Source organism: Lissotriton helveticus, chromosome 1_1 (genome assembly GCF_964261635.1).
Source record: "Lissotriton helveticus chromosome 1_1, aLisHel1.1, whole genome shotgun sequence".
NCBI classification, from domain to species: Eukaryota; Metazoa; Chordata; class Amphibia; order Caudata; family Salamandridae; genus Lissotriton; species Lissotriton helveticus.
In genome coordinates this window covers 71,924,541-71,940,558 of record NC_136057.1, presented here as the reverse complement: position 1 = coordinate 71,940,558, position 16,018 = coordinate 71,924,541, and the positions used below count along the sequence as shown (strand labels likewise).

The window sequence follows — 16,018 nt, the reverse complement described above, 5'->3', positions numbered from 1 at the left end:
ATGAAGATATGACACAACACGGAACATCATAACTACAACAAGGCAGGACTATTTGCTTTGTCAGTGATTGTTAGTTGCAGAAGATAAATAAGCATCAACTATGGCTTGATATATATAATATTGAAAAAACTCCGCTTAAAGCCCTGGTGACACCACGACGATGTTAATGCTCCCGAGTATTAAAAAACAGGGGAAATCCAGAACGATGACGTCATACGGTAACTTTTCCACTAGTGAGCAGTGACGTCATGAGGTCACTGCTCCACCAGTGAGCAGTGTGAGCAGCGCCCGTCATGCCCCTGCGGTCACTGCTGTCACAAAACAGAGCCCGATACAGACCCGTTTCGAGGCCTCCTCAAAAAACACTGCAGGGGCTCAGCACCGGTGAGACCCGGCCCACTTAAAGCCCTGGTTTTACCCACGCATCACTGCAAAGTCGAATAATGTGACCGACGGGTGCACGCGCACAGGCTGCACGTTTAATATATTTAAAGAGTGAAGGTCCTTCTCATACAGACAGAGCCTTTTACGCACATATGTCTCTGTGACGTGTGTCCTTTGATTGTGAATCGTGCGTTACATACGTGCACACCTCAGGGGCGCAGCAAGGTGAACTCTCTGTCTCTTTATTTCAAAGCTTTGGCTCTGACGCAGTGTCCTCCGCCACCCCCCCTCCCCCCCCAGCCTCGACTCTTTCTAGTACTTTGGCCCCTTGTTTGCTTGGGTTAATGAGTGACTGAGGGGTCTGCCTCATTCTTGCTCTCAGTGAGGTCAGTGATTGATGCCAGGAGCGCGGCCGGAGGAGGGTGTGTGTCGGCTGCTTCCCTCGGATGCAGCAGTGAGGGCGACCCCCTAGGAATGCCCCCCCTGCGGACCAGGTGAGGCTCCTGGGTTTCTAATGGGGCCCCTTTGAGGGACTTGTGAAGCGGCTTCAGCCTCTCTGGCCCTTCGGATCACTCTCCGGGGCACTTTGAAACTCGCTTCAGTCTGGTCTTTTTTAACTAAATGCCACAAATTATACTGCAAGACACCCCCAGAATGTTTAAAGACTGCCCCTGCTCATAGTCCAGGATCTTATTAACTGCCCCCGTTCATAGTCCCGGATCTTAACTGCCACCGTTTATAGTCCAGGATCTTACTAACTGCCCACCTTTATAGACAAGGATCTTATTAACTGCCCCCGCTTATAGACCACGATCTTATTAACTGCCCCGTTATAGACCAGGATCTTATTAACTGCCCCGCTTATTGACCAGGATCTTATTAACTGCCCCCCTTTATAGACCAGGAACTTATTAACTGCCCCTGTTTATAGTCCAGGATCTTACTAACTGCCCCCGTTTATAGACCTGGTTCTTACTAACTACCCCCCTTTATAGTCCAGGATCTTACTAACTGCCTCCTTTATAGTCCAGGATCTTACTAACTGCCCCCCTTTATAGACCAGGACCTTATTAACTGCCCCTGTTTATGGACCTGGTTCTTACTAACTGCCCCCATTCATAGTCCAGGATCTTACTAACTGCCCCCGTTTATAGTCCAGGATCTTACTAACTGCCCCGTTTATAGTCCAGGATCTTACTAACTGCCCCGTTTATAGTCCACGATCTTACTAACTGCCCCCGTTTATAGACCTGGTTCAATCAATCAATCAATCAAAGCATTTATATAGCGCACTACTCACCCGGAGGGTCTCAAGGCGCTAGGGGAGGCGGGGTCCGCTACTGCTCGAACAGCCAGGTCTTGAGCTGCTTCCTGAAGGCAAGGTGGTCCTGGGTCAGGCAGAGGTGGGTCGGGAGGGAGTTTCAATTCTTGGCGGCCAGGTAGGAGAAGGACCTTCCTCCTGTGGTGGCTCTTCGGATGCGGGGGACGGAGGCGAGGGCGTGGCCGGTCGATCGTAGCTGGCGTGTGGGAGCGTAGAAGTTGAGGCGGCTGTTGAGGTATCCTGGGCCTTGGTTGTGTAGGGCTTTGTGTGCGTGGGTGAGGAGACGGAAGGTGATTCTCTTGTTGACCGGGAGCCAGTGCAGATCTCTCAGGGGTCCGGAGATGTGGCTGCGTCGGGGGATGTCCAGGATGAGTCGTGCTGAGGCGTTCTGAATCCGCTGGAGTCTCTTCTGGAGTTTGGCGGTGGTTCCGGCGTAGAGGGAGTTGCCATAGTCCAGACGACTGGTGACGAGGGCCTGGGTGACCGTCTTCCTGGTCTCGGTGGGGATCCACCGGAAGATCTTACGTAGCATGCGCAGGATGTTGAAGCACGACGAGGAGACGGCGTTGACTTGTCTGGTCATGGAGAGGGAGGAGTCCAGGATGAAGCCCAAGTTGCGTGCGTGGTCTGTTGGTTTGGGTGCGCTGCCCAGGGCGGGGGGCCACCAGGAGTCGTCCCAGGCGGAGGGTGAAGATCCCAGGATGAGGACTTCCGTCTTGTCCGAATTCAGTTTCAGGCGGTTGTTCATCATCCACTTGGCTACGTCTGTCATCCCTTCGTGTAGGTTGGCTCTGGCGGTGGCGGGGTCGTTGGTGAGGGAGAGGATCAGCTGGGTGTCGTCGGCGTAGGAGATGATGTTGAGGTTGTGTTGGCGTGCAATGGCTGCGAGGGGGCTCATGTAGACCTTGAAGAGGGTTGGGCTGAGCGAGGAGCCTTGAGGAACGCCGCAGATGACTTCGGTGGCTTCTGATCTGAACGGGGGGAGGCGGACTCTCTGTGTCCTTCCGGCGAGGAACGAGATGATCCATTCCAGTGCCTTCTCCTGGATTCCGACGTTGCTGAGACGCCGCACTAGGGTACGGTGGCAGACAGTGTCGAAGGCCGCGGAGAGGTCTAGGAGGATGAGGGCCGCTGTTTCTCCGTGGTCGAGCAGGGCTCGGATGTCATCGGTGGCTGCGATCAGGGCGGTCTCGGTGCTGTGGTTGGCCCGGAAGCCAGACTGCGAAAGGTCGAGGGATCCGTTCGTCTCGAGGAAGGCGGCCAGCTACTTGTTGACGGTCTTCTCGATGACTTTTGTAGGAAACGGGAGCAGCGAGATGGGGCGGTAGTTCTTGAGGTCGGTGGGGTCGGCTGATGGCTTCTTTAGTAGAGCGCTGAGTTCGGCGTGCTTCAAGCTCTCCGGGAAGGTATCGGTGTCGAAGGAGGTGTTGATGATGTCCCGCAGGTGGGGTGCGATGACAGCGTCGGCCTTGTTGAAGACGTGGTGAGGGCAGGGGTCGGTCGGAGATCCGGAGTGGATGGAGTTCATCATGCGGATGGTGTCTTCGGTGCTGATCGGGGTCCAGGCGCGGAGGGTGGTGGTGGGGGGCGGTGGTTCAGTCGTGGCGAGCGTCGGTTGAGTGTTGGGGGTGGTTCTTACTAACTACCCCCGTTCATAGTCCAGGATCTTACTAACTGCCCCCGTTTATAGTCCAGGATCTTAACTGCCACCGTTTATAGTCCAGAATCTTACTAACTGCCCCCGTTTATAGTCCAGGATCTTAACTGCCCCCGTTCATAGTCCAGTGTTAGAACTGGCTATTTCTGGTAGGCTAAGGCTGACGCCAAAGCCAGGCAGAAACCACCATTCTAGTCAGGGCAAAGGAGTCACACGCCATGATAACCCCTGCTCACCCCCTTGGTAGCTTGGCACGAGCAGTGAGGCTAAACTCGGAGGCAATGTGTAAAGCATTTGCGCCAGCACACAACAGCAACAACATCCTAGGCACACCACAAAAGGAACTCCACACAAGGTTATATGAAAATAACTTCTGTATTGTCAAAACACATCAGATAGAAATCACACATGTACATTGTGCCAACGGGCACGGGCAATATTCATAAGGGATTATTTACAGGACAGGGCCACATGGGCCACTGTCAGAATCAACACTTTTAGAAATAGAAATACTGTTAGAAATTAGAATAAAAGGATATAAAATCACAGTAGCACAAATTAGCAAATATAAATCACAATCAGTAACTACTGGTAACAGGTAAGTACCACCTACGCAACCCTAACCACCTTAGGAGAATGTCACGCAAGGGACCAGGACCTCACTAGGACCACCTGTACTGGAAAGAACAACCACCTAAGAATAAAATACATTTTTAGGGGTATCAGCAAGAACACATTACACATAATGCATAAAAACATTCAGAGGTGTAGGGAAGGAAAAACACATGATGCATAAAACCTACATTCAGCGGTGTAGAACATGGCACATGATGCATCAAAAACACATTCAGAGGTGCAGGGAATGAAAAACACATGATGCATAAACCAACACATTCAGAGGTGTAAAATCAAGGAAGACACATGATGCATAAAAACATTCAGAGGTGCCAGGACATAACTCAATAGCGCAAAAACACATGATGCCTCAAAACATTCAGAGGTGTAAGATCAAGGTGCGTAATCATATTAAATGCATTACATTTCCTAGCACGACATCACATTGCGCAAAACTCACATTAGGCAAATACCATCACATAGATAATCACATTGCGCCTAAATAAAGTCACATAGCAGCCCCATCTCATAAAGGGACTAAAGAGCCCTGTGTCCAGAATGTCAGGGCACGCTGCCATGCAGCGTCAGTCAGGGGTGCGCCACCGGCGCAAAACCTAAACGTTGCAGGTGCCCACTACTTGCTGGGCACTTGGAAACACCAATAAGATCTAAACGGTGCAGCTGCCCACTAATTGCTGGGCAGCTGTGAATCAAAACTGCGACAGGGTCCTGACTGACCCATAGGCGCAAACTGCACCCACTGCTGGAGCCACACAGGCTCTGACACCAAACACTGTGGCCAAATGCTGGAGCCACACAGGCTCTGGGCATATCACATGCACCAAACGTTGGAGCCACACAGGCTCTGAAACTATATATCCCCAGGGCCCTCTGGAGCACTCTGGCTCCTCAACAACATAATGCCCCCAAGTCCCTCATGGGGACTCTAAAATCACTGTGGGCCTTGGAGCACCCTGGCTCCTTAAACAATTATGGCCCCGTCGTTGGAGTCCCTCGTGGACTCGAGACACAAATGCGGTCCTCCAGAGCCTCGTGGGCTCTGTTTACAAATGGCCCCTCCTGGAGCCTCCCGTGGCTCTAAGGAAAGAAATGCCCCCGCGACTGGGGGGGCGTGCACTACTGGGGAGGGGAAGGGGGGCGGGCACCGGCAATGTGCCCCGACGCGCCCCTCTCCTATACCGCACCGGGCCTTGTACAGCGTCGGAGCAGTCCCCTGCAATTCGGGGCTGCTCTGGCAAAGGGTAGGGGCACTGCCTTCCCCACTCACCGGACTGCAGATCTTCTCCTCGTCCTAGACACCAGCACACGCGGAGCTTCACCGGGGCAGCAGGCGGGGCTCCTCTTCCCTCACAGGAGCCTCGCTGGGATGACGTTACGCTGCCTCTTCCCCTGCGCCCACTCCTGGGCCCCGGGGCTTCACTGCACCGGCAGGGCTCTCTCCTCACATGGAAGCCCTGCTACCGCCACCATCTTCCTGCCTCCTGCTTCCGTCCCGCTGGCGCCGCCCACAGTCAGGCGGGCCGCGGCAATGTTTTACACAGGAACCCGGGCTGCGGCGGTGATACAGGGGGGCATAACGAGGGGTGGGCACCCTCGGTTATAAAAATAACCGTAGCAGCGAGGTGGACACTCGCAAAGGCACCCGTAAACGGGGTGGGCACCCGTGCATAAAAAAATAGCGATATGGGGCATAGAGCAGGGTTGCACCTGCAATTCCTCACGCAAAATGCGGGGCGGGGAAATGCTCCAATAAAGCAAAAAGCGCTCCCAAGCGCTATGAAAGCCAAACCAAGTGCTCCCAAGCGCCAGCAGGCAAAAGAAGGTCTCCTGTAATAAATAAAGCGCTCCCCCAGTGCTACCAGCAAGGTCCAGCAGCAAAGGGAAGCAAAGGGGACCCAGCAAAAGGTCTCCAGAGTCCAAGATAGGTCCATCAGGTATTCAGGGCAAAGCAAAGTCCCCCTATCAGCCCAGGCAAGGCAGAGGGGTCCCCCAGAAGTCCTCCAGGCATCCAGGGGCTAGGCAGCGCCCGTCCCTGATAGATTCAAGTCAGAATCAAGAACATTTTGGAAGGGGACACAGCCCCTTTTTATACAGAGAAATCCTTTGTCTAGCAGGGTGCAGGCAGTGTGAGAACCAGCTAGAACTGGTTATAGGGAACTTCTTTCAGCGTGAGGGGCAGAGGCGACAGTCGCCCAGCAGGAGGTGGAGCCAGCATTGTGGCAGGCAGGCACAGCCCTATTCACTCCTAGGTGCTATCTCCTCCCACTTCCCTGGCAGCAGATGCAGCCTTTCATCCACGGGCTGACTCAGACAACCTCCTGGGGCTCCCCAACCCCTGCCACCCTCAAACCAGACAGTCAATCGACAAGCAGGCCCAGGCACTCCTGGAGCCAGGCTCCAGCCAATCACGTGCCAGCAGACTCACTACACATGCACCAACATGTCTAGAAGTGGCACTTCCACACTAGACACATTCATGCCGCATACATCATTACGCAGCATTCAATCTCACAAGTTCGTACATACCAAACTTGACCCTGCACTCCCCACACATCAGGAACTACCATGGGCATACATATTCCCCATTCATTCCTATGGGAGGGCAGGTCACTCACCACACATACACAGAGAGCACACGCACTTTACACTGTACCACAGTTAACAAGTGCGCAAAGGCCTAAAATCACCAACACCAGGTTCCAGAAACAGGCTAGGAAAAAGCAAAAAGTTTCGATGTGAACCTGCCAAAAGGGCCAGGTCCAACATCCAGGATCTTACTAACTGCCCCCGTTTATAGTCCAGGATCTTAACTGCCCCCGTTTATAGTCCAGGATCTTACTAACTGCCCCCCTTTATAGACCAGGATCCTACTAAGTGCCCCCGTTTATAGTCCAGAATCTTCCTAACTGCCCCCATTTATAGACCAGGATCTTAACTGCCCCCGTTTATAGTCCAGGATCTTACTAACTGCCCCCCTTTATAGACCAGGATCTTACTAACTGCCCCCGCTTATAAGCCAGGATCTTATTACCTGCCCCCGCTTATACACCAGGATCTTATTAACTGCCCCCGCTTATAGACCACGATCTTATTAACTGCCCCCGTTATAGACCAGGATCTTATTAACTGCCCCGCTTATAGACCAGGATCTTATTAACTGCCCCTGCTTATAGACCAGGATCTTACTAACTGCCCCCCTTTATAGATCAGGATCTTAACTGCCCCTGTTTATAGTCCAGGATCTTACTAACTGCCCCCCTTATAAGCCAGGATCTTATTACCTGCCCCCGCTTATACACCAGGATCTTATTAACTGCCCCCGCTTATAGACCACGATCTTATTAACTGCCCCCGTTATAGACCAGGATCTTATTAACTGCCCCGCTTATAGACCAGGATCTTATTAACTGCCCCTGCTTATAGACCAGGATCTTACTAACTGCCCCCCTTTATAGACCAGGACCTTATTAACTGCCCCTGTTTATAGTCCAGGATCTTACTAACAGCCCCCGTTTATAGACCTGGTTCTTACTAACTACCCCTTTTCATAGTCCAGGATCTAACTAACTGCACCAGTTTATAGTTCAAGATCTTATTAACTGCCCCCGTTTATAGTCCAGGATCTTACTAACTGCCCCCGTTTATAGTCCAGGATCTTACTAACTGCCCCCGTTTATGGACCTGGTTCTTACTAACTACCCCCATTCATAGTCCAGGATCTTACTAACTGCCCCCGTTTATAGTCCAGGATCTTACTAATTGCCCTGCTTTATAGTCCAGGATCTTAACTGACCCCGTTTATAGTCCAGGATCTTACTAACTGCCCCCGGTTATAGTCCAGGATCTTAACAGCCCCCGTTTATAGACCTGGTTCTTACTAACTACCCCCTTTCATAGTCCAGGATCTAACTAACTGCACCCGTTTATAGTTCAAGATCTTATTAACTGCCCCCGTTTATAGTCCAGGATCTTACTAACTGCCCCCGTTTATAGTCCAGGATCTTACTAACTGCCCCCGTTTATGGACCTAGTTCTTACTAACTACCCCCATTCATAGTCCAGGATCTTACTAACTGCCCCCGTTTATAGTCCAGGATCTTACTAATTGCCCTGGTTTATAGTCCAGGATCTTAACTGACCCCGTTTATAGTCCAGAATCTTACTAACTGCCCCCGTTTATAGTCCAGGATCTTAACTGACCCCGTTTATAGTCCAGGATCTTACTAACTGCCCCCGGTTATAGTCCAGGATCTTAACTGACCCCGTTTATCGTCCAGGATCTTACTAACTGCCCCCGTTTATAGTCCAGTATCTTACTAACTGCCCCCGTTTATAGTCCAGGATGTTAACTGCCCCCGTTTATAGTCCAGGATCTTACTAACTGCCCCCGTTTATAGTCCAGGATCTTACTAGCTGCCCCCGTTTATTTTCCCGGATCTTAACTGCCCCCGTTTATAGTCCAGGATCTTACTAACTGCCCCCATTCATATTCATGTACTGAAATGTCTCCTTGACACATAACAGTGTAGAATGACACAGGATGTGCTGAGAGTGACTATTGTGCAAGAATGCCTTTGATATGTTGGTGATTTCCCAAGACCGCCCATTCACGGATACTGGGGTGTTTGCTGGAAATAGAATAATAAGCACTTCTCTTTAATCCTCAGTCCTATGGTGTCGTTAATACTCAGTCCTATGGTGTCGGTAATACTCAGTCCTATGGTGTCTTTAATCCTCAGTCCTATGGTCTCTTTAATCCTCAGTCCTATGGTGTCTTTAATCCTAAATCCTATGGTGTCTCAGCTTCTGTGTGCTGCATTTTCTATTCTGCTGTGAAAAGTGTCCTCTGTTATTTACCTTTGGACGGATGGAAGGCTGAGTTTGCCCTATTGATATGGAATCACCTGCCCTGCTGGCCACACACGTCGATGTCAGCGGCGAGTGTTGCACTCTGAGCCATCTTGACAAGAAAACACTTGAAAGGATAATGCCGCGATAGAAAGGATTTTAGAAGTTTGGGACTTGAGATCGACCCGTCCAAGCACTTTTTTCCATTGATCTTTGAGAGGGTTAGAAAAGGTACTAATTAAAGTTATCTCCTTAACAGTCCAAAGTATGCTGCGTCAGCCATTTGAAATAGACAAAAGACAGATTTTACTAACACCTATTTAGCAAACTCTTGAATCACTTAGGGGCATATTACCAAGCAGGGTGATAGGCAATTATCGCCACTTTAGTGGCAGTTAGCTACAGCTTGTAGGCGATAGCGAGCGGTTTGGGTCCCGCTTTGCATGTCAGCGATATTTATCGCTAATGACATGCAAAGTGGGCGTACCCAACCTGTTAGCGACTGAAAGCAGTCGCTAATGTCGCTATCCCCTATTACCAACACAGGCGAAGCGAGGGAAATATTCCCGCTATCGCCAAAAACTAACGCCTGCTCTGACCAGTTCTTAGCCATGTTATCCAATGGGAGGTGGATAACATGGCTATCGCCGGAAAATGTATCGCTTTGGAGATAAACGTTGCTAATAGCACGTTATCTCAGCGATAATTTCCGGCGATGCTTAGCGATAAAAAATGTGTTGCTAAGCCTAGTTAGCGATAAATATCGCTAATCGTTGGTAATATGCCCCTAAATTCCTAGTATGGTCTTAAGAGTACTGCCACAATTGTATGTCAATCTTTCAGATTTCGTAAGTACAGTGTAGTTTGACAGTACTCAAAGTAGGTAAACCTGTAGCAATGTCTTGCTCATTTCTGCATGTAGCAATGCCTGTTATGTGGGACCACACGCATGTAAGTTGTGGTTGTGGCCTGAAGAGCGAGTCCCATTCCTTGGCGGTGCAGGAGGCGGCTCGCTCTCAGGCTTCTAGTGTGGTGCAAGTTTGTACATTGGCGATGCTCACCAAGGTTTGATGTATTTGGCAAAGGGGCTTTATAATCCATGCTGGGGTTAATGGGAGGCAGAAGAGCCAGCTACAAGAATGTTTTTTCCAGCTGTTTTTAAAGAATTTTACTAACCAATTTACGAGAATGTAGCTGTGTGGAGAGGAGATCGAAGAGAGCTGATGCCTCAGGCTGAAGATGGCATCCTCCAAATGAAGTTGTCAGTAGGAGCAGTTAGTGCGCAAAGCAGGCTTTCCATCAACTGCAGTAGCAAAGTATTTCTTTAACTTTCTTCTACTATGCGAAAACAGTCAGTGTAATTCAGAGACAGGTGCTCTATTTAAAGCACCTCGTGAAGACTATTTCTTTGCTTGATAACAAATTACGGGGCATATTATCAAGCCTGTGCGATAAAATTATCGCCGCTTTATCGGCCGATAAAGCGTCGATAATGGGCTTGATAATATGCTTTAAGGAATTCCAATCGAAGCCCATGTTAGATGTCTTCACATCTAACATGGGCTTCGATTGGAATTCCATAGAGCATATTATCAAGCCCATTATCGCCGCTTTATCGGCCGTTTTTGGCCGATAAAGCGGCGATAATTTTATTGCACAGGCTTGATAATATGCCCCTACATTTCTCAATCGAGACCGTCTTTCTCCACAATTTGTGATGCTGCCAACCTCGAGTCATAATACTGAACCCAGATGAAAATGGAAAATGTTTAAGGGTCTAAAAAATCAATTATGAATGTGATAAACCTAGACCGGGTGTTTCAAGAAGTCTGTGCATCCAGACGCATAGAATCATTCGTATTTTACACAACAAAACGATGTATTCAACTGCTATGCTACATGTCAGTAAAGTGCTGCTGACGTCTGCACCTGGACCCCTGGATTTGAAGTGTCACTTCTGCACAAAGATACAACATTTTGCAGTCAGAGCAGACCTCTTTATCTCCCCTCTTAACTGTGCTGCTGTTCTCCAATGTCCTGACACATGTTGGTTTTTCTGATCCAGTCACTACTGGTCTTGCACCTATTTTAGTTTGAGAAGCTTCTAACACAATACCAGTGTTCTCTGCACATCGTTCCACAGTTCCCGGACATTAGATGTGTGCACTTCATTGAACAGTAAGAAATATCTGGTAATAAAACTTGATTTTGCCAATGGGTAGCATTCATACACAGAAAATAGGAGCATAAGCACCATAGGCAGAGGAAATCACAGACACGAGACAGGAGAAGGTTGACTTAGAAAGACTAAAAATGGGTAAATGTGGGGAAGACACAGACATACACCAACACAGGGAGACAGGAAGAGAGGGATACATTGCAAGAGAAAACCTAGATCAGATGGTAAACATCCTTTACAACACGACTTTTACCACGCAGTGCCTTTACAATGCAACTTTTACAACGCAAACCATTACAACGCATTGCGCTGGGGGGCGCTCTAGGATAGGGAATAGGTATAATGTACTATCCAACACCTTCCCTACTATCCACGGGGATTGGAGTTGGAATAGTAAATTAAACAATTCACTATCCAGCGCCTAAAAGCACTATGCGTTGTAATGGTATGCGTTGTAAAAACCGCGTTGTAAAACCATGCGATGTAAAAGCATGCGTTGTAATGTCATACATCCAGATCAGATAGGTAGGGGAAGTCACAGACAAAGGCATACACTACTTTAGAGAGACATGAAAAGCAAGACACAGACACACGAAAACCAGGGGAGATCACGCTTTGAAATGAAGATGAAAAGGACCGATGGGAGCCACGAAATCAGAAAGACATGAATAAGAGATTCATTTACTTTTCAAATACCATGTAACATAACTTAAAATGATTCCTATTCATGGCGAATAAGTATCTACTTGATCAAAAGCAAAGAAGTGTTGGTACAGGCCACGAAAAGTTTAAAAACACTGCAGGGAAGGGGTTTTGGAGGTTTTCCCATTAAATACATTTCATTTCAGCAATAACGACTTGGTAATGTGAATTGCAAAATCAGTAGACATGTTTGAGATGTGCCATTGAAGGTCCTGCAGCTCTGGCTAGAACTACTGGTGGGGTTCACGAAAAGAACAGCAGCGCCACTGCTAAGACATGTCAGTATTATCCAATAAACTTACGGGAGGCTCAGCCTTAGTGGAAAGTGTTTGTACAACATATGACATTGTAACTGACTTGCTGCCAAATGATTGAATTCCAGTGCAGAGTTGGCTGTTTCATCCTCCTGAACCAATAATGCTAAAATACCAACACTGCGCCTAGAATATATATTGCAATATTCCCTTCGGTATTCCTAAATCTTCAATGAAATCAGTTTCAATATTTCTATATCAATGGTTTTACATTAAAGCAGAATCAATTACGAGAGTTTAATGAAATGCACAGAGTATCTACAAAGGTTGACCCAAGCACATTGTCATTACAGCTTAACAACTCATATATATGCACAAGTGTTTGTTGAACCTTAAATTAATCAAATTACCTTTACAATTATGCTCTAACATAAGTATTGTGAGGTTTTTTATGAATGAAAATCTGCTAGTTTATCATATTTTGTATACTCCTTTATAAGCAGGAATATCTGTTCACACCTGGTGACAAAAGTTTGTCCTGCATCATTACTTGTTTGCTGCTAATCAATCAGTCAATCAATCATAGCATTTGTATAGCGCGCTACTCACCCGGGTGGGTCTCAAGGCGCTTGGGGGAAGGGGTCCGCTACTGCTCGAACAGCCAGGTCTTGAGTTGTATCCTGAAAGAGAGATGGTCTTGGGTCAGTCGAAGGTGGATGGGGAGGGAGTTCCATGTCTTGGCCGCCAGGTAGCTAAGAACTGTCAATACTGGCAGAAGTATAGCAGCAGCAATGCGAAGTGTTGATGTTGCGTCATCAAATGTAATGCATCCCAGCTGAGGAGAGTGCAGTGATGGTGAAGCCATGATGGGCACCTGAAATATATTCCATATCAGCAGCCTATCAGGAGCCTGACTCAATAAGACTCAGAGGTGTGCCTGGTTATTCAGGAGCCCTCCCCAGCCCTGTGAAGCTCCAAGAGGCCATGTTTCAGTGTCCAATGCCTCCTACAGGTACAGTGCATACACCTGACTCAATAAGACTCAGAGGTGTGCCTGGTTATCCAGGAGCCCTCCCCAGCCCTGTGAAGCCCCAAGAGGCCATGTTTTCAGTGTCCTGCACACGCAGGCTTCAATGCCTCCTACAGTAACAGTGCATACACCTGACTCAGCACGTGAACGTCTGTCCAATCTGGCTAGTCACCTGTCCAAACACTGCTACTGCTGGGCTTCAGTGCACTAGGACTGCTACATGTGGTGGAAAGAAGGAGTTCTTCTTTTCCTAGGGGGTGTTACATTGTGCAACAAACTTACTGAAGGTGATTTCCCTTTGGAGGAAAGCAGCGCGTCCCTGGTTTCTATGCTAGCTGTTTGGTCAGGCTGTATTTCTCTGGCCTCTGTGCCCAGGACACAGGTGTGCATCGTCGCCACCCACACGGCATTGCCATGTCCGCAGTCATGGTCACCTGGAGTGGTGCTCCGTGGCCTAGGAAGAATACCAACAATGAAGGCAGGAGCTGGAGCATGGAAGACTGCAAGGAAAAGGGGCTGTCAGATGTGGATTACTTCTTTTCATGCCGAAACAATGCCATGCTCCTGAAGAGAGAGGCTAGCCTTATGTATGGCTCTTTACAAGATAGTGTCTTTTTCACAGATTATTGCCCGACGATCCCAAGCCAATATGGGGTTCATTATTTTTCTCTGATGTCAAATCCTATATAGATCGTCCATATAAGGAAGGATTGACAAGACATTGATATGTCCCAATACATTTGATACCATATTTTTTGTCACATTTATTTTTCCTTTGTTTTTATTTTTGCCCCTGTTTTTTGTTCCACTTTTCCTGCGTGCTGGATACCATTGGAGTCCTTGTTTTTGGAAGATCTTGTTGGACTGTTTCTGTGCCCGGTTTCAGGGCAGGTTTGCTGCCTGCTTAGCTACACCTGCCAAGGAGGTATTTTCTGCCATTGTGGATTTGGCCTCCTTTTGGGACAGTGTTAAGGAGGCCCTTGACACCTTTCACATGTATGTTAAATGTGCAGGACAGCACCATGGCTTCTGGCAGGAGACCTTTCCTAAGTCCTTCACAAAGGAAACTTGAAAGACTTTCAAAGCCTCTAGTCCTTTACAGGGGCTTGGACAGCATTCCCCATTTTCGTTGCATAATGCTGCACATGCCCAGCCAAAAGGGAATAAGGCACAGGCAAAGGCGTAGAGAATGCAGCAGGGAACATGAGCCATGGATCCATTTTTGGCACCAACACTCCCTTACAAAGCCTTGTAGGAAAGTAAATCAAGTGCATTACCTTTGTGAGTTTCTGCTTCTGTGGCTAATGATAGAAATGGCACCAGTTTCTGAAGTCCAGTTTCAAGTCCCACCAATGACTAATGTATTTCTTGCAGTAATGTTGTGCGTCATCTAAGAAAATACTGTGTAAAAATTCAAGGAGGATTAACTCCCTATTTTCCCCTAAACCTTGCTTTCTGGTGTTTCTTGGGGTCATGTCCCCCAAAAGCTGTACGCCAAGGTCTTTGGAATATGGAGGACCCTGGACTGCTCCTTTTCACATGATTTATGAAGAAATTTAAATTTAGTAGATCTACCTTGAAGTCCAGAGCAGTTCTGTAACTTCTATCGTGGCAATATGGTCACTCTGTAAAATATTTCTACTTTTTTAAAAATGTTCACCATAATTTAAGAAACATATTTTTACAATTCAGTTTTGTCAAATTGCAAGCATTGCTTTTCATTCCTTTTTAAATGTAAGTAGCTAGGATACTGGTTTTTTGATATGTGAATTTATAGTGCAGCCATGTACCTTGAGCATAGAGGCTCCTCATCCCAGTATCCATTCTTTCATTCCTGGTCTTGATATGTCACTCTTAAAAGTGCAGTCTGCTCCTTGTCTTGGTCAGGGGATGCAGAACTCTGTCCAACTTATAAACCTTAATAATGAGTAGGGTTAATTGCTTCTTATTGCAATTTGTAAAATCCGCTATTCCCTGAAGTGCCCTCAATTGGTTTGTTTCACAAATGGGAATCTGTGCTTGAAATGCAGGCACGGATATCAGTACTTCCACTTCAGTGGGGACTTTTTTGAATGATGGGTATTCATTTCACCAGCTCCCTCACTATGTCACAAATGGATTCAGCAAACACACTTTAAGTTACAGGACTCCCAACGAGAATTCAAAGGGAAATAGAAAGGAAACTCCCACACATAAATCTAGGAGACCACATCTCCCCTTCTTTAAAAGCCCTTTCCTTGCTTCCAATCATGACAATCTATTTTAACCCCTTCGACGCGCATGACAAAGCCAGCTCGTCATGGGCGTTACCTACGCTATGCGCATGACGAGCTGGCTTTGTCACGTAACACGCGATTTTCAAAATCGCAGCGCGCAGCGGGAAAACCCGCTAGCGCGCATGCTTTGCTCATAAGGCCACAAATGGAAATGTTGAAGCATATCTACACGTAACGCTCAAGCGATAGTCTCAGAGCACAAAAATGTAAATTTGCTCCAAAAAATGTTGTACCACTTAAAAAAAAAATTGTCTGCCATCGCTTTCGCCGTGCAAGATGCAAATTCCGACTCTCTGCTGGCAAGGATAAGAGCACCTGGGATTCAGGAGGAAAATGAAAATCTGGATTTTCCTTAGTTGATTACAAAAGACTTTTGAGTCTTTTCAGGTTTCTCACCTCTGAAGCATTTTAAATGTTGATGACCAATGCCGGCCTGGGATACCCAAGGGGTGCTTGTGGTAGTGGACTCCATGAAGAGGAAATATAGATCTCACTCTAGAGGAAGACCTAAAACATGCTCTCACACCGCGACTAAAACAGCTTGTCAGAGACATAAGAAGCATGCTGGAGCACTGTAGATCTTTTCAGCATTATGGTGTGAACTGGAAGAGGCCTCACAAGGAGCATTCTTCCTCTTCTGAGCTGGTGCCAGTGTTAGAGCCCATGTCAAGTTATCTTTCCCAGCTGTCAGCATGTCTTCTGAGCAGGCCTTGCTGGAGATCTTTGGTAAA

At 47.8% G+C, this 16,018-nt stretch overlaps 1 pseudogene across 1 annotated transcript in view; it reads left to right on the top strand.

The window, feature by feature from the left end:
• The first annotated feature begins 776 nt into the window (after positions 1 to 776).
• Positions 777 to 16,018, top strand: part of LOC144829073 (uncharacterized) — a 136,527-nt pseudogene continuing 121,285 nt past the window's right edge. The window contains exon 1 of the transcript XR_013610593.1: positions 777 to 878. The product of XR_013610593.1 is annotated as an uncharacterized LOC144829073 (transcript). The remainder of the gene's footprint in view (positions 879 to 16,018) is intronic.